The 19,041-nt window shown below is 48.3% G+C and overlaps 1 protein-coding gene across 2 annotated transcripts in view; it reads left to right on the top strand.

Annotated features, from left to right (window-relative positions):
- CLIC5 (chloride intracellular channel 5) overlaps nt 1-19,041 on the top strand; it is a 165,784-nt gene that overhangs the window by 124,268 nt on the left and 22,475 nt on the right. The window lies entirely within an intron of this gene.

Below are 19,041 nucleotides of genomic sequence, written 5' to 3'. Positions count from 1 at the left end.
GGGCGGGATATAAATCCAATATCTTCATCTACCTCACAGGGTGTCTGTTGTAGGGGAGGAAGGTAAAGGAGATTGTGAGCCGCTCTGAGACTCTTTGGAGTGGAGGGCGGGATATAAATCCAATATCTTCTTCTTCTTCTTCAGAGAAGGGTGGGGGGATATAAATCTGCAGTCTTCTTCTTCCTCCTCCTCCCCTGAAAGTCGTGTTGTTTAAGGTAAGGGGCGGCCAAACTTGCTTAATGTAAAGGCCACACAGAATAAACGTCAGATGTTTGAGAGCCGGAAGGAAGGAATGAAAGGAGGGAGGGAGAAGTGGAAAGAAAGCAACTTTAACTTTAAATGCATTCTCCAAGCTGCCAGCTGGCTTGGCACGGAAAAGTGATTCAAAGAGACAAATGCTTTCCCCAAGCCAGCTGACAGGGCAATAGCATAACAACCGTAATGAGTGTTGATTGTTACCTGGTGTGTTCATTGTGCTGGCCCCACCTGGAGGCTGGCAATCCTAGTTACCTTTTCGGGCTTCAGCAAAACCTGTCTTTTCCCTGACTTTTAAGCCTTTTGTGTTTCATATAGAGACGGGGAATTTTTTGCAGGAAGGAACTTGCTTAATAATCCAACAGGGAAATCAGAATCACAGATACTTTCCCTTGTGATATTTTGGACCAAGGCCTTTTTTGAGGGGGGAGCAGGAACGCAGTTCCGGCTGGCTTGGTGTCAGGGGGTGTGGCCTAATATGCAAATGAGGTCCTGCAGGGCTTTTTCTACCAAAAAAGCCCTGTGCAAATCAACAGTGATGTCGGGGGTATGGCCTAATACACAGATGAGTTTCTGCTAGTTTTTTCTACAAAAAAAAAAGGCCCTGTTTAGGGCCAAACTTTAATATGAAGGCAAAAGAGAAGTGACTGCATGAGCTCTGTACTGCATGTACTTCAGGTCTCATGACTTCATAGTTTATTAGGGTTGCCAAGTCCAGCCACTGCTGCGGCGGGGGACTCCTCTTGTACATCAACCAGAAGTGACGTCATTGCGCAGGGCACTTCACATTGGGGATGCTCTAGAGCTCGCAGTAAAAACTCTATCGTACCAGGGATGCTCTGCTTTGCGGTAAAAACGCTATGGTACTATAGAGTTTTACTGCAAATCCTAGAGTGTCCCCGGTATGCCATGCCCTGTGCAATGACATCACTTCCAAATGACATCGCGCAGGGCATGTCGCACCGGGACGAGGCTCGTTGAGGGTGGGGATCCCCCTGGCAGTTGTCAGGTTGGTTGGGGATCCCCTGGTGGGAGCTTGGTAGCCCTATAGTTTATGCATTCAGCAGTAGTAAGCTCGAGAGCCCCGTGGTGCAGAGTGGTAAAGCTGCAGTACTGCAGTCCGAGCTCTCTGCTCACGACCTGAATTCAATCCCCAGAGGACGCTCAAGGCTGACTCAGCCTTCCATCCTTCCGAGGTCGGTAAAATGAGTATCCAGCTTGCTGGGGGGAAAGCGTAGATGACTGGGGAGGGCAATGGCAAACCACCTCGTAACAAAGTCTGCGGTGAAAACGTCGTGATGCAACATCACCCCAGAGTTGGAAACGACTGGTGCTTGGACAGGGGATTCCCTTTACCTTTTTAGTAGCAAGCTGGCTCAGTACTCCCTGCCCCCCCTTGCTACAGACTGACCCCTGGCAAGCGAACGCTGCAGATGTGGGCAAGATGCCCCCATTCAAAATAACCATGTGCCATGCAGCACACCGTAGTTCTTGCTCATTAGCCATCACGTAGAAATAGGCACTTAAAGGTGGGGGTTTTTGGGGAGGAGGGGGGAGGTGATTTTTCTGTCGTTCCCTGCTGATCAAGAGAAGAAAATATATAGGAGGAAACTGGAGCAAAAGTCTAAATTGCATAAGTGAGTTTGCTAGCTCTGGGTTGGCAAATTCCTAGAAATTTGGGGGCGGAGCCTAGGGAGAGTGGAGTTTTAGGATGTAGAATGCCACACATCCCACCCTCCAAAGCAGCCATTTCTTCTAGGGAACTGATCTCTGAAATCTAGACTCTTGGAGGATTGGCTACATCAGGGGTGTGTGGCCTAATATGCAGAGGAGCCAAGGGCTTAGAGGGCTCTTCGTACAGGGCCTACTGGAAGCTCCAGGAGGATTGGCTACAGCAGAGGGGCGTGGCCTAATATGCAGAGGAGCTGCTGCTAGAATTCCACCCCTGTAGCCAATCCTCCAAGGGCTTAGAGGGCTCTTCGTACAGGGCCTACTGGAAGCTCCAGGAGGATTGGCTACATCAGGGGTGTGTGGCCTAATATGCAAAGAAGTTCCTGCTAGAATTCCACCCCTGAGTATATTTATATGTATCTGTATGTGTGTGTCTGTGTGTGGGCGCGCACACAGCAAAGCTAGTTAAACAGAAGAGTTAAAGGGACTAAATCCCAGGGAACTATTACCTGAATCACCCTAGATCTGTAACGACACTTTGCTGGAGGTCAGCAATCCTATATATATATTGCTGACCTCCGGCATATATATATATATATATATATATATATATATATATATATATATATATATATATATATATATATATATATATGGAGAGAGAGAGAGAGAGAGAGAGAGAGAGAGAGAGAGTTGAAATATTTGGAACAGGGTAGCTAAGGCAGTAAGCCCAGAAGCAAAGGCATCTGTGCCCTATCAAAGTCCATACAACTTGAAGCGTCTTGAAAGAGGAGGAATTGGTTCCAGATTCTCAGGATGTGGCCAGCTGTGTTGAAAGAGAGCGCGCCTATTTATTATTTCAAGCCAGCTCAATTACAGCCGACTCGATTCCTTCCACCCCACCGCCGCCCCGCATCCTTTAATGACAGGCTTCCCTAAAGGAGTGGTCTTCACCGTCTCATGGGATTCGGTCCTTCTCTGCCCTGACCTTTTCTACAAGGCTCCAAGTGCTGTGGTTGACACACAACTGGAATTTCATCTCCTGACATCTGATGGGAGGGTGAAGAGTTCTAAGAAAAAGCCACCGAGTAGGACTTTGACATCGATTTCCTAGAACCTCTCCTTAGATCCTTAGCTCCTTGGGTTTCCTATTGCAAGGGAAATCTCAGCAGATCTCCTCTACAGGCTTCAGTTGACTTCACAGCCATTCGTTTTCCTTGTAGAACCTGGGAACGATATTTCCCTGAGGGGACACCAACTTTTTAAGAGTCATGTAAAACTATTGTATGCCTTATAAAGAAGTACAACTTTACAGCATTACAAGAAAGGTCCATCCATTGAGCACCCAGATATAAGCTCATTTTGTCAATTGGTGTTTTTACACTGACAATTTGTGACTGTCACTGCACTGGAAACTCACCTTTTACATTACCTAACATTCTCACAACTGTTTTGCATCGTTGCTGCCCGAAGCATCTACATTTGTTTCGGTGAGATGCGTTCCGGTGCTGCTGCTGCAACGTTTTTCTCAAAACTAGTTTTGATCTGGTCATTTCTCTACAGGCATTTCAAACTTGTATTGTAGAAGTTTTCATGCATTTTAAAAGACTCCTCCAAAAGCCACCACAAGGGGCAGTAATTTGCATGAGAACTGACAGCACTTGAATTTTTTACATATCATTGCTTGTCTCATCTTGTAATTTAAATTTAAATTTGTAATTTAAATTTGTATTTAAATTTGTATTGTTTTTGCAGTGCTGGCATGATTTCCAAGCAATCGTATACATTTAACTAAGCATTAAATGGTATTCCGTCTGATCAAAGACACCCCCTCCCCCCAAATTGAAATATAGAAGTTTGGCTACGCAAAATGAGTGCAGCAAATCCACCAGCTTGGAGAACCTGGAAGGGGGGAAAAGCAAAGTATCCTCTAGATTTTTAGTCGAAGCACATTGCAGATGGAGATAGAGCAGCTATTTAAGTGCTCTTGGAAGAGTTATGGCTGGATGGGTTGGCTGAAATGCTCTGAATTCATTACTGCGCCTTTGCCGTTGACGGGGGGGGGGGTGGATGGGGGGACAGTGTGTCTGGGTAGGAGCTGGCTGTTTGTAGCCGCCTAATCCTTCCTAAAGTTGTACTTACTTTGGCCTGGAGAATAAGCCCTTTGATTCCCGAGTTTGTTGGGTTTTTTTTAAAAAAAACGGTGTTATTGAAATGAATATTTAAGAGCAGGATCAATGGCCCCTCGTGTGGGTGGCCACATTCATTAAGGTGTTCCACTGTGTTACTCTCCGGCGGTAGCCGTGAGCTCAAGAGACCACCTGGAGACCCCGTTACATTCGGCAGAATTTCCAGCTGTCTTGACCAGAGAAATCCACCACCAGTCTGACTTGGCATCAGATCAAGTACCCCCACCCCAAATTTTAAAAACAACAACCCTAAATCATTAATTTACATCTGATTAAGCCCTCTCCCCCCTTCACCCGCTTGCCACTGCGGTTAGGGGAGTGAGGTGAGAAATGTCTGCCTGCTGGAGATGCAAGACTCCAGCAAAGGAGTCTTCGAGACATGATTCCTAGCATATGTACATACATTTCACCAGGGCTTTTTTTTTTTTTTTTGTAGCAGGAACACCTTTGCTTATTAGGCCACACACCCCTGAGGCAGCCAATCCTCCAAGAGCTTACGGGGCTCTTAGTACAGGGCCTACTGTAAGCTCCAGGAGGATTGGCTACATCAGGGGGGTTAGGGTTGCCAAGTGCAATTAAAGAAATATCTGGGAGACATTGGGGGTGGGGCCAGGAGACATTGGGGGTGGATTCAGGAGCAAGGTTGTGACAAGCCTGATTGAACTCCAAAGGGAGTTCTGCTGACCACACACCTTTTAAATACCTTCCTCCATTGGAAATGATGGATAGGGGCACATTCTTTTGGGACTCATAGAATTGGACCCCCGGGTACAAACTTTTTGAAACTTGGAGGATATTTTGGAGAGAGGCACTGGATGCTATGCTGAAAATTTGGTGCCTCTACCTCAAAACACAGCCTCCCCAGAGCCTCAGATACCCACGGATCAATTCTCTATTATACCTGGGCCTATGGGAATCAATCTCCACAGGGAAGAATGGAGTGCCCAGCAGACATTTCCCTCCCCCCCCCCCGCTTTCTGATGACCCTGAAGTGGGGGGAGGGCCTCCAAACCGGGGAATCTCCTGCCCCCATCTGGGGATTGTGTAATTTACAAAGCAAGAATAAAAGTAACCACTCTTATTATGCTTTCAGTTCACTGGGACATCACAAACACAACTTTCAACCACAATACAGTGACTCTTCACTGAGCTCAACATACATAGTCGTTCCAAATCAATTATTTATTCAATCATTGTTCATTTTGAATAAATGGTACCCTTGTGTCTACCAAGAAACAGGACATTTTTAGACCGCAAGGATAAGACATCTGGGAGACATTGGGGGTAGAGCCAGGAGACATTGGGATTGGATTCAGGAGCAATGTTGTACCTGTATAGCGTTGCATATTGATTTGGAACGACCATGTATGTTGAGCTCAGTGAAGAGTCACTGCATTTTGGTTGAAAGTTGTGTTTGTGATGTTCCAATGAACCGAAAGCATAATAAGAGTTATCAAAGATTTCAGGTTTTCACGGCTGGTAACATCATTAGGGTTTGTAGAATCTTTTGGGATCAAGTGCCGTGTTCTACTGGAGAAAGTTTTCCTTCCAGACGTTTCGTTCTCAGCTGCGGAGAACATCCTCAGTGGCGTTGCAGCCGGAGCAGGCACTCAGACCTTCTTGGCTGCTGTGCATTGAGTGGGGCCAGGGCTGCTGGAGAGCTGCTATTTGTAGGCTGGTGGGGGTGTGATGAAAGGGCAATTGGTTTGTGGATGTGCCCATTGTTTGGTGGGGCTTCCTGGAAGGATAGTGATAAGGAAACTGGCTGTTGAATGTGACCATTGTTCTGTGTTAATTGCTGAGAAGGTTGGAAGGGGTTTGAAGATAAGGAAGATGGTTGTTGACTGTGCTGATTGTTCTGTGGAATTTGCTGGTTGTTCTGAGACTTTCTGCAATTTAAAGTCTGTAGGGTGTTTTGCAGAGCTGGGTACAAAGATTGGTGGATGAAAATGCCTTCTTCCTTTCTGTTAAAATTGTGCTGGTGTTTGTAAATCTCAATAGCTTCTCTGTACAGTCTCTGGAGTCTCTGGAGGGCCTCCAGGGACCAGCGGAGGCCACGGAGAGGCCTCCGCTGGTCGGCGCTGGTCTCTGGAGGGCCTCCAGGGACCAGCGCCAGCCTCTCCGTGGCCTCCGCTGCTCGCTGGAGGCCCTCCAGAGTCTCTGGAGGGCCTCCAGGGACCAGCGGAGGCCACGGAGAGGCCTCCGCTGGTTGGCGCTGGTCTCTGGAGGGCCTCCAGGGACCAGCGCCGGCCTCTCCGCGGCCTCTCCGTGGCCTCCGCTGCTCGCTGGAGGCCCTCCAGAGTCTCTGGAGGGCCTCCAGGGACCAGCGGAGGCCACGGAGAGGCCTCCGCTGGTCGGCGCTGGTCTCTGGAGGGCCTCCAGGGACCAGCGCCGGCCTCTCTGCGGCCTCTCCACGGCCTTCGCTGCTCGCTGGAGGCTCTCCAGAGTCTCTGGAGGGCCTCCAGGGACCAGCGCCGGCCTCTCCGCGGCCTCCGCTGCTCGCTGGAGGCCCTCCAGAGTCTCTGGAGGGCCTCCAGGGACCAGCGCCGGCCTCTCCGCGGCCTCCGCTCCTCGCTGGAGGCCCTCCAGAGTCTCTGGAGGGCCACCAGGGACCAGCGGAGGCCACGGAGAGGCCTCCGCTGGTCGGCGCTGGTCTCTGGAGGGCCTCCAGGGACCAGCGCCGGCCTCTCCGCGGCCTCTCCGCGGCCTTCGCTGCTCACTGGAGGCTCTCCAGAGTCTCTGGAGGGCCTCCAGGGACCAGCGCCGGCCTCTCCGCGGCCTCCGCTGCTCGCTGGAGGCCCTCCAGAGTCTCTGGAGGGCCACCAGGGACCAGCGGAGGCCGCGGAGAGGCCTCCGCTGGTCGGCGCTGGTCTCTGGAGGGCCTCCAGGGACCAGCGCCGGCCTCTCCGCGGCCTCTCCGCGGCCTTCGCTGCTCACTGGAGGCTCTCCAGAGTCTCTGGAGGGCGTCCAGGGACCAGCGCCGGCCTCTCCGCGGCCTCCGCTGCTCGCTGGAGGCCCTCCAGAGTCTCTGGAGGGCCTCCAGCGACCAGCGGAGGCCGCGGAGAGGCCTCCGCCACCGCCGCTGGGCCCCGCCGGCGCCCGCGGCCCACTGCCTCTGGGGCTGGCTAAACCGGGACCTCTAATGGTCCCGGTATAGCCAGCCCGGGAGGCGGGAATAGGGGGCCAGAACCGGGACATTCTCGGGTGCCCGGGACGGTCTGGCCACCCTACTTTCGGGTGCAGTTTCTCCAGTCACAGAAGCACACGATGGGAAAAGCTGCACCCCAAGGAGTATACTGCAAGAATCCTGCTATGGTTGAGGCCTCGGTAAATATAATAAAGGCAGTTAACAAAAGTCAATACAAAATTTTCAACAATACATCATAGTAGAAACAATACTGGACTACACTAGACCAGAAGACGTGTGGATCCAAATGGGGCCAAAGGCAGGACCATAAAGCCCAACAATCAGGGGTGGAATTCTAGCAAGAGCTCCTTTGCATATTAGGCCACACCCCTTGATGTAGCCAGTCCTCCAAGAGCTTACAAAATAGAGCCTTGTAAGCTCTTGGTGGATTGGCTACGTCAGGCATGTGTGGCCTAATATGCAAAGGAGCTCCTACTAGAATTCCACCCCTGCCAACGATCATTTGAATTCAAAGGTTTCTTGAACATAGAGCCTAGTGGAAGTGAAGAGTGGCTGCATATGTTTGGAGAGAAGGCTTATTGTTCCATTGTGGACCAGAGCTCTTGAACAAAACCCCACCTTTGAATCAAAACGATTATTGGGCTTATAGTCCTTCCTCTGCCCCCAATTGGATATACAGGTCTCCTGGTCTAGTGTAGTCCTGGGGTACCTAAAAAAAAAATACTGGAAGCAGTCTGCAGTGAGTAGCTAGGACTTTATGAAAACCTACTTCTGATGATCTACTTCTGTTGGTTGGAACGGACGCTGTGGCAGATCGTTGACTATCGTCTACCTGCGTGTTTTAATATCTGTTCGGGCTCTCTGGGTCCCAAGAAATTCCCAAACTGTTTGTGGGTTGACAGCCAGAACCGCAAAGAGCAACAGAGTCATTAAGAGCAATAGCAACAGGGCTGTGGTGTCGCAGTTACAGGGCTTCTTGGATGACACTTCCACCTTAGATCCATACCAGTCCGGCTTCCGCCCGGGCCATGGGGTGGAGACAGTGCTGGTCGCCCTCATGGATGACCTCTGGCGACATCTGGATCGTGGCGGCTCGGCGGTATTGCTGTTGTTGGACCTGTCGGCAGCGTTCGATATGGTCGATCATCAGCTGCTGACCCGCTGCCTCGTCGACGCAGGAATTCGGGGGCTAGCCTTACAGTGGCTCTCCTCCTTCCTTGAAGGTCGGGAACAAAGGGTGGCAATTGGGGGAGAGTTGTCCCAGAGGCACCTACTCAACTGCGGGGTGCCTCAGGGGGCAGTTCTCTCCCCGATGCTGTTTAACATCTTTATGCGCCCCCTTGCCCAGATTGCCCGGAGGTATGGGCTGGGTTGTCACCAGTACGCTGATGACACCCAGCTCTGTCTATTGATGGGCGGTCGGACTGGAGACGCTCCTGAAAACCTGGACCGGGCGATGCAAGCCGTGGCAGGGTGGATCAAGTCGAGTGGGCTGAAGTTGAATCCAGCGAAGACAGAGGTCCTTTGCGTGGGCCGCGGCGGGCCAGGGGAGGAGATCTCCCTACCGGCTTTTGACGGTGCGTCGCTGATACCAGTGCGCAGGGTCAAGAGCCTGGGAGTGCTTCTGGAGCCTTCCTTGACAATGGAGGCACAGATAGCAGCCACTGCTAAAGCCGCCTTTTTCCATCTTAGGAGGGCGAAGCAGCTGGCCCCTTTCCTGGAACGTGGCGACCTAGCAACAGTGATCCATGCAACGGTCACCTCGAGGCTGGACTACTGTAATGCCCTCTACATGGGGCTGCCCCTGTACCGAACTCGGAAACTGCAGCTAGTGCAGAATGCAGCGGCCAGGCTGTTAGTGGGACTACCTCGGTGGGAGCACGTGCAGCCTAGGTTGCGGGAGCTGCACTGGCTGCCAATTGTGTTCCGAGTTCGTTACAAGGTGCTGGTTATTACCTTTAAAGCCCTATATGGCCGAGGACCTGTCTAGCTTAGGGACCGCCTCTCCCCATATATTCCCCAGAGAGCACTGAGATCTAGCTCCCAAAATCTCTTAAAAATCCCTGGACCAAGGGAGGCCAAACTGAAAACAACTCGAGAGCAGGCCTTCTCCGTAACGGCTCCCCATTGGTGGAATCAACTACCAGCCGAGGTTCGAGCCCTGTGGGACTACGATCAGTTCCGCAGAGCATGTAAAACTATTCTTTTCCAAATGGCCTACAAGACTGAATCCTGAAATGTTATCAAGCCATCTGATATACATCGTTTTTGTATTATAGCACCTTATCTGTCGTGGTTTTAATTAATCTATTTATTTAATGTGTTTTATTGTATTTTATTGTATGATATTTGCTGTATGTTATGGCACTTTACATGTTTGTGAGCCGCCCTGAGCCTGCCTAGGCGGGGAGGGCGGGATATAAATAAAATAATAATAATAATAATAATAATAATAATAATAATAATAATAATAATTATTATTATTATTATTATTATTATCTGGGAGTAAATGTCTCGACTCGCTGAATCATTTTACTGGGTGAGGTGCTTTCAAGATTTGATGGCTAGGAAGGATTCAACCCGCTGCTTCGTGTGGCAGGTGGAAACTTATTCTGGCATGCAGCCCCCACCCCACCCCCCCGCCACCTTTTCAATCTGTTTTTTTGTCTGAGAATGTATGCATATGGGAAGAGATTAATGGAGCGTATGTTTTAAAAGGGCTTTACTGAAGAGAAGGCAGAGAATGGGGAAAGAAGCAACATAGTCGCAACCAGTGTTCCTTCTAAGCTGAGTTAGTGTGAGCTAGCTCGCAGATTTTTAGCCTCCAGCTCACACATTTTTGTCTTAGCTCAGGAAAGATGTCCTCAGAGCACAACAATTTATGCAGTCGCTCACAACTTTAGTGCCAGTAGCTCACAACTTTGATACCAGTAGCACACAAAGTAGAATTCTGCTTACAAGACTGCGCAGCTTAGAGGGAACATTGGTCGTAACAAATATAAAGGAGTGTTGTTGTTTTTAAGAAAAACCTTTTCTTTCTGTCCCTTTGTTTTCTCTGGTGGTGGTAGAAAGTGTCCTCAAGTTGCAGCCGCATTACGGTGACCCAGTAGGGTTTTCAAAGCGATGGTATTCCTAGCAATAATGTATGGCTGTGAGAGCTGGACCATAAGGAAGGCCGAGTGCAGAAGAATAGATGCTTTCGAGCTGTGGTGCTGGAGAAGACTCTTGAGAGTCCCTTGGACTGCAAGAAGATCAAATCAGTCAGTCCTAAGGGAAATCAACCCAGACTGTTTCCTGGAAGCTCAGATGCTGAAGATGAAGCTCAAATACTTTGGCCACCAAATGAGAAGGGAGCACTCAGTGGAGAAGAGCCTGATGCTGGGAAAGACAGAAGGCAAAAGAAGAAGGGGACGGCAAAAGTTGAGATGGCTGGACAGCGTTACTGATGTAACAAACACGGATTTGAGCAGACTTTAGAGGATGGTGGAAGACAGGAGGGTCTGGCGTGACTTGGTCCATGGGGTCACAAAGCGTCGGACTCGACTGTGCGACTGAACAACAACAAAAAAGGGGTTTTCAAGGCAAGAGATGAACAGAGGTGGTTTGCCATTAACTTCCCTCGTATAGCAACCTTGGACTTCCTTCTGGTTCTTTCTTCCAAATCATAACCAGGTCTTAACGAGTGAGTTCGATGCATGGGGAGACTTGGGTGCGGTGAATCAAAGCTTGTTATTGTGATTGCAACATGGCAATGGTTACTCTCAGACTGATCTACTGGGCCAATGGGGCCAACTATATACACACCAAAGTTCCGGCACTACAGGGGTCCCCGACCCCCAGTTTGTGGACCGGTACTGGTCCATGGCCTGTTAGCAACTGGGCCGTGAGTTGTATAATTGTTTCATTATATATTACAATGTAGTAATAATAATAACGATAAGAAGAAGACATTGGATTTATATCCTGCCCTTCACTACAAATTTCAGAGTCAAGGAGCGGCTCACAATCTCCTTTACCTTCCTCCCTCACAACAGACACCCTATGAGGTAGGTGGGGCTGAAAGAGATAGAAGCTGCCCTTTCAAGGACAACCTCTGCCAGAGCTATGGCTGACCCAAGGCCATCCCAGCAGCTGCAAGTGGAGGAGTGGGGGAATCAAACCTGGTTCTCCCAGATAAGAGTCCGCACACTTAACCACCACAGCAAACTAAGAGAAATAAATTGCACAATTGTATCATCCTGAAAGCATTGCGCCCCCCCCCCCCCCCAAACTCGGTCCCTGGAAAAATTGTCTTCCGCAAAACCGGTCCCTGGTGCCAAAAAGGTTGGGGATTATCAACGATTTCAGGTTTTCACGGCTGGCATCATCATTAGGGTTTGTAGAATTTTTCGGGCTCAAGTGCCATGTTCTACTGGAGAAAGTTTTTCTTCCAGACGTTTCGTTCTCAGCTGCGGACGAAAGCTGTTTCTCCGCAGCTGAGAACGAAACGTCTGGAAGAAAAACTTCCTCCAATAGAACATGGCACTTGAGCCCGAAAGATTCTACAAACCCTAAGGTTGGGGATTGCTGCTGCACTAAAACGCCTTTGGGTCATTTAAACCAGCAGGGGACTGGCGATTGGTCTGGGAAAGCGGAGATTTGGATCCTGCTTCCCATTGTTCCCAGGTCCCCAAGCTGAGTCCTAGGGGCTCCAATGAGCCAGGCAGGAAATAACCACATACATGGAACGTTGAGTCCACATACACAACACCAAGGCTGCCTCTGCGTAGCTCCCACCATCTGACAAGATCAGGCTAGCCTGGGCCACCTGCTCAGGAGGACCAGCGCGTCCCTCGAAGCTGTTAGTGTGAGCTAGCTCACAGTTTTTCAGCCTCCGGCTCACACATTTTTGTCTTCGCTCAAGAAGGATGGCCCCAGAGCAAACTTAAGGGCTCTCCTTCCTTGGAGGTTTTTCAGCAGAGGCTAGATGGCCATCTGACAGCAATGAGGATCCTGTGAATTTAGGGGGAGGTGTTTGTGGGTTTCCTGCATTGTGCAGGGGTTGGACTAGATGACCCTGGAGGTCCCTTCCAACTCTAGGATTCTAAGATAATGTGAGTTTAGGGGGAGGTGTTTGTGGGTTTCCTGCATTGTGCAGGGAGTTGGACTAGATGACTCTCGAGGTCCCTTCCAACTCAGGAGGTGGTGGGCTCTCTTTCCTTGGAGGCTTTTCAACAGAGGTTAGATGGCCATCTGACAGCAATGAGGATCCTGTGAATCTAGGGAGAGGTGTTTGTGGGTTTCCTGCATTGTGCAGGAGGGGGTTGGAGTAGATGACCCTGGAGGTCCCTTCCAACTCTAGGATTCTATGATTCTAATGTATGCAGTAGCTCACAGCTTTAATGCCAGTAGCTCACGACGTAGAATTTTTTGCTCACCAGTCTCCACAGCTTAGAGGGAGCTCAGGACCCGTTTTCTCTACCTCCCTATAGACATTTTCTTAGATTGTGAGGCCTTTGGAGGGTGATAGGCAGGGGTGGGATTCTAGCAGGAGCTTCTTTGCATATTAGGCCACACCCCGCTGATGTAGCCAATCCTCCGAGAGCTTACAAGGTTCTTTTTTGTAAGCTCTCGGAGGATTGGCTACATCAGGGAGGTGCGGCCTAATATGCAAAGGAGCTCCTGCTAGAACTCCACCCCTGGTGATAAGACTTGGATGCTGATTCTGGGTCGGGCTGCCAGATCGAAGCTGAGAAACCCCTGGAGGTTTGTAGATGGAGCCTGAGAAGGACAGAGACCTCCGCGGGGTACAATGTCACAGAGTCCCTAGGCAAGGCTAACCAATGGTACCCCCCTGCACTGTTAATGTCACCCAGTCACATGCCAAGTGCCCAATTTGGCGCCCCCAGAAGGCCAGCACCCTAGGCCGTTGCCTAGTTTGCCTAGTGACAGGGCCGGCCCTGATTCTGGGGGATCGCCAGGTCTCACCTGGAGGCTGGCATCCCTAATTCTGGGGTAGGTCAAGCTATTAAAAAAAAATTGTTCTAGAAAGGTGCAAAATACTGGTCTCGATGCACGAGGAGGCTCTTGCGTAGCGATTAAATCTCTTTGTTAGTCATTCGGCATCTCTGTTAAGTGACTACAGAACTACTGCTAAGCACCAGAACCTATGGCAGTTGGGGAAGGAGAAACCCAGCCCCCCGAGAAGCAGAAACTCATGTGTGATTGGGCCCTTTTTTGGATCCTTCATTAGAATATGCCTCCTCATTGGCAGATCCTAGGGTCCTCTGATACTGCCTCCCCATTGGCCAGTTTGAATTATGTAGCCAATCGGGATGCAGATCTTTGGATCCCCTCTCAGTCTGTTGTGTTGCTTATAGGGCTCTCAGTGCAGGGCCTACTATAAGCTCCAGGAGGATTGGCTGCATCAGGAAGGGTGTGGCCTAATATGCAAAGGAGTTCCTGCGACAAAAAAAGCCCTGACATGCTAGCTATCATCCCATCAGAAATATCTTGTGTGTGTGTATGTGTGTTAATACACAACTTGCAGGAGAAAGGATCCGACACGGCCCACCTCGGGATTTTTTTCAGTGTGCACAGTGCTCAAGAAAGTAACCTTTAAGTTATGGAAGAAGAAGAAGATGACACTGGATTTATATCCCGCCCTATACTCTGAATCTCAGAGGCTCAGAGTGGTCACAATCTCCTTTATCTTCCCCTCCCCTCCGGACAACAGACACCCTGTGAGGTAGGTGGGACTGAGAGAGCTCTTACAGCAGCTGCCCTTTCAAGGACAACTCTGTGAGAGTTATGGCTGGCCCAAGGTCATTCCAGCAGCTACAAGTGGAGGAGTGGGGAATCAAACCTGGTTCTCCCAGATAAAAGTTGGCACACTTTACCACTACACCAAACTGTCATATAATTATAAAGAATAAAGAGCCATAATTTTTTAAAATTCTCTTCCTTTAATATACAAGTGTATTCAAAGAGTCACAAAATCTTAACCCTTTAAATCCCCCCTCCCTCTCCCAGACAAAAATCTATAATAACACATCTATACTATTATCCTAGGATGAGATTCAGACATGCAAAGTTCAAGAAGTAGGTCCAATAGGATCAAAATAAAAAGCTGCAAAATAAACTCCCTAAGTGATGTCAGACAGAGAAAGCCCCATTCCCACCTATGTAGTTCTGGCCCTAAGACACAAGGGGGTGCCATAGTCAAAGCCAAGCACGGCAAGGCAAGGTTCTTCCGCCACTACCCTCACCCCGTCCTGCTCAAACTCCACCAGTGAAAAATGAGAAGTTACTGTTCGTTGCTGGGTATCTCTGGTTGCTCTTTGATCATATAAATTATACTGCACGGGCTGCGTAAATACGCAGCAGCTTCGTTCGGAATGTTGTCAGGCTCATCTTTCATTTATGAAATGCTGTGGTTTTACATTCAGGCGTTACCAGCAGAAACGTTGCTTTTGCTATTAGCAGAACCGGCTTACTCACTATACGATGTATATATATAGAGGCGGGGTGGAATTCTAGCAGGAGCTCCTTTGCATATTAGGCCACGCAACCCTGATGCAGCCTATCCTCCTGGAGCTTACAAGGCTCTTTTTTTGTAAGCTCTTGGGGGATTGGCTGCATCAGGGAGGTGTGGCCTAATTTGCAAAGGAGCTTCTGCTAGAATTCCACCCCTGTATAGAAGAAAATTAGACATCATTTATTTAAAAAAAAAACTTCCCTGGGCTGTGTTTTGAGCGCGTGCCAGGGATTCACCCAAGATATTTGCACTCCCTTTGCAGCTCTCCGTTTCTGGCCTGGGACAGCCATAACCACGATCCGTTGAGAGTTTGTTGTGGGGCTCGCTGCCTGGTAGTACATGGAAGGACGTGCGAATCTAGGGCAATGCTTTTCCATGGAGTCCATTCAACCTTTCTATTGGGGCATATGTTTTAGTTAATGTAGCAAAGTTGCACGGTCACAGAAAGTCCTACCTTCTGGGGCCCCAGTTTTCTGCAGCCCCAGAAGGTCGGACCAGAACAACAGGTTGAAATTAAATCAAAAGAGTTTTTGGCTCAACATTAGGAAGAACTTCCTGACCGTTACAGCGGTTCCTCAGTGGAGCAGGCTTCCTCGGGAGGTGGTGAGCTCTCCTTCCTTGGAGGTTTTTCAACAGAGGCTAGATGGCCATCTGACAGCAATGAAGATCCTGTGGATATAGGAGGGAGGTGTTTGTGAGTTTCCTGCATTGTGCAGGGAGTTGGACTAGATGACCCTGGAGGGACCTTCCAACTCTATGATTCTGTGTGGTATTGCCTAGAATCGTTTGTTTGTGTTTGTGAGTTGGAAGGGACTTCTAGGGTCATCTAGTCCAACCCCCTGCACAATGCAGGAAACTCACAAACACCTCCCTCCTAAATTCACAGGATCTTCATTGCTGTCAGATGGCCATCCAGCCTCTATTTAAAAACCTCCAAGGAAGGAGAGCTCACACCTCCCGAGGAAGCCTGTTCCACTGAGGAACCGCTCTAATGGTCAGGAAGTGCTTCCTAATGTTGAGCCAGAAACTCTTTTGATTTAATTTCAACCCATTGGTTCTGGTCCTACCTTCCGGGCCCACAGAAAATAATTCCATACCATCCTCTTTACGACAGCTCTTCAAGTTCTTGAAGATGGTGATCATATTACCTCTCAGTCGTCTCCTCTCCAGGCTAAACATCCCCAGCTCCTTCAACCTTTCCTTATAGGACTTGATCTCCAGACCCCTCACCATCTTTGTCACCCTCCTCTGGACTCATTCTAGCTTGTCTATATCCTTCTTAAAATGTGGTGCCCAAAACTGAACACAATACTCCAGGTGAGGTCTTACCAGAGCGGAGTAAAGCGATACTATCACATCATGTGATCTGGGCACTAGACTTCTGTTGATACAGCCCAAAATTCCATTTGCCTTTTTAGCCACCGCATCACACTGTTGACTCATGTTCATGATCCACTAAGACCCCTAGATCCTTTTCACGCATACTACTGCTAAGACAAGTCTCCCCCATCCGATAACCATGCATTGGATTTTTCCTACCTAAATGCAGAACTTTACATTTATCCCCGTTAAAATTCATTTGATTGATTTTAACCCAGTTTTCCAGCCTGTATCCTGCTTCTGTCTTCTTCTGTGTTTGCAACCCCTCCCAATTTAGTATCATCTGCAAATTTAAGAAGCCTGCAGTAAACAAACTCCAAAGAAGTATATCGCAAAAAAGGTAAAACTTATATTCATTGAGGTAGATTCAGGCTTTTGGGGGGGGGGGCAGGAACGCAGAGGAATGCACTTCTGGCTGGTGTGACATCAGCGGTATGGCCTAATATGCAAATGAGTCTTTGGCTTGTCATCAGGGGCGTGGCCTAATATGCAAATGAGCCCCTACAAAAAAGTCCAATGCAAAGCAATGGTGATGCCAGGGGTGTGGCCTAAATATGCAAATGAGTTCCTGCTGGGCTTTTTCCTACCCAAAAGCCCCGCATGAAACAATGGTGATGCCAGGGGTGTGGCCTAATATGCAAATTAGTTCCTCGTGCTTGGGGGGGCAGTGGCAGAGCCTTGCCTGGGGTGCTGGCATTGTGCCGGCCCCTTTTTTATTTATTTTTATTTATTTTTGCTGATTTCTAGTCTGCCCTTTCCCAGGTCGGGCTCAGGGCTGATTACAACATAATAAAATAATTAAAATCACATCATAAGACAATTAAATTTAAACAGTTAAAACCATTAAAATGAAATAAAATAAGAGAGCGTCAGTGTACAGATATGTACATCCTTCACAGATTGAAACGCAGGATGTGGTCAGTGCAGGGAGGCGAATTAGCTGGTGTGAGGACACCCGCCTGCCTCAGCCAAAAGCCTGGTGGAACAGCTCTGTTTTACAGGCCCTCTGGAATTGCAACAAATCCGGTAGGGCCCGCATCTCCTTGGGGAGCTGATTCCCCCAGGTTGGGGCCAGGACCGAAAAGGCCCTGGCCGTGGTCGAGGCAAGCCGGAAGTTCTTTGGGCCAGGGATGGTCAGAAGATGTTGATTGGCCGATCGTAGGGGCCTCTGGGGAGAGATGGTCCCGTAGGTATGTAGGTCCCATAGCGCTGCCGCTGATGGCTCGACATCATTCCTTCTCCTCTTCCCTCTTGCAGTGGCGGAAAATTACTTGGATTTTGCCTCTTGTCTCGGAGTTGTTGTGAGGTGAAGGGAGACCGGTGTCCATGAATGCCATGGCACATTTGCACATGGGAGATGTAGCACTCTTTGCATGACAGATCTGCATGCGTGAACCAGCCCCCACGCCTTGCCTACTGCACAGCTGGGGCATGTAGAGAGTCTTGCTGTGGGGACCGCTGCAATCAAGCATCTCCTAGAATGGCCCTTGGGATATTTTGGCTCATTAACCTGAGCCATTAGATGGAGAATACCTGAAGGAGCATCTCCTTCCAGCACAGTCAGGTGATGGGAAATGTAGCCCAGATGCTCTCGATCTCTGTGATGAGGAGATCGTTGTTGTTGTTGTTCAGTCGCACAGTCGAGTCCAACTCTTTGTGACCCCATGGACCAAATCACGCCAGGCCCTCCTGTCTTCCAGCATCCTCTGAAGTCTGCTCAAATTCGTGTTAGTTACATCAGTAACGCTACTTCTAAAGTAAAATAAAGTAAAGTTACTTCTAAAGTAAAATATCTTGGCGTAGAAATAACTATGAAGAACATAGATTTATTCAAAAATAATTATGAAAAGCTTTGGTGCAAGATGGACAAAGATTTGATAAAATGGAACAGACTTAATTTGTCTTTATTGGGCAGGATTGCTGCAGTTAAGATGAATATTTTGCCAAGAATAATGTATCTGTTTCAAACTATCCCGATTGTGAAAGATAGCAAACAATTCAATAAGTGGCAAAAGAAGCTCTCTGACTTTGTATGGGCCGGGAAGAAACCAAGAATTAAAATGAAAATTTTAACAGATGCAAAAGAAAGAGGAGGCTTTCAGCTCCCGGACTTAAGATTGTATCATGATGCTGTTTGTTTGACGTGGATCAAGGATTGGATAATGCTGTTGGATAAAAAACCTTTAAGGTTGGAAGCTCATGGGAATAAATTCGGCTGGCACGCATATTTGTATTACGGGAAACACAAGATTGATGGGTTTTTTTTCTCATCACTATATCAGAAACACTTTATTAAATACTTGGATAAAATATAAGAAATATGGTGATGAGAGGAAGCCGCTTTGGATAGTGCCAGCAGAAGTAATAAAAATAACAGCTGAATCTGAGGAAGAAAGAGTGATGTCATACAATCAATTGTTAAAGATTCAAGGTGGGAAAGTTGAATTAAAGTCAGCAGAAGAGCTAAATAATAAATATGACTGGTTCCAAATGCAACAAATAAAAAGTCTGATGGAAAATGATATGAAATCTGATGGAATTAGACGTGAGCAAACAGAATTGGAAATGGTTTTGCTTGGAGACAATGAAAAATTAATATCAAAAGTATATAAATTATTATTGAAATGGTCTACAGAAGAGGAAGTAGTAAAATCTCAAATGGTTAAATGGGCAATCAATATAAACAGAGAAATCCAAATGGATACTTGGGAGTACCTTTGGAAGAACTCGATGAAGATATCAACATGTCAGAATATCAAGGAGAACTGTTTTAAAATGATGTATAGGTGGTATATGACTCCGAAGAAACTGGCAAAGATGAGTAAAAAGATGTCAGACAGATGTTGGAAATGTAAGCACCATGAAGGTTCTTTTTTTCATAT

The sequence above is a fragment of the Heteronotia binoei genome, chromosome 1, assembly GCF_032191835.1.
Source record: "Heteronotia binoei isolate CCM8104 ecotype False Entrance Well chromosome 1, APGP_CSIRO_Hbin_v1, whole genome shotgun sequence".
Lineage (NCBI taxonomy): Eukaryota > Metazoa > Chordata > Lepidosauria > Squamata > Gekkonidae > Heteronotia > Heteronotia binoei.
The sequence above is the reverse complement of the archived record's forward strand: the minus strand, read 5'-3'. Positions and strand labels throughout refer to the sequence as shown.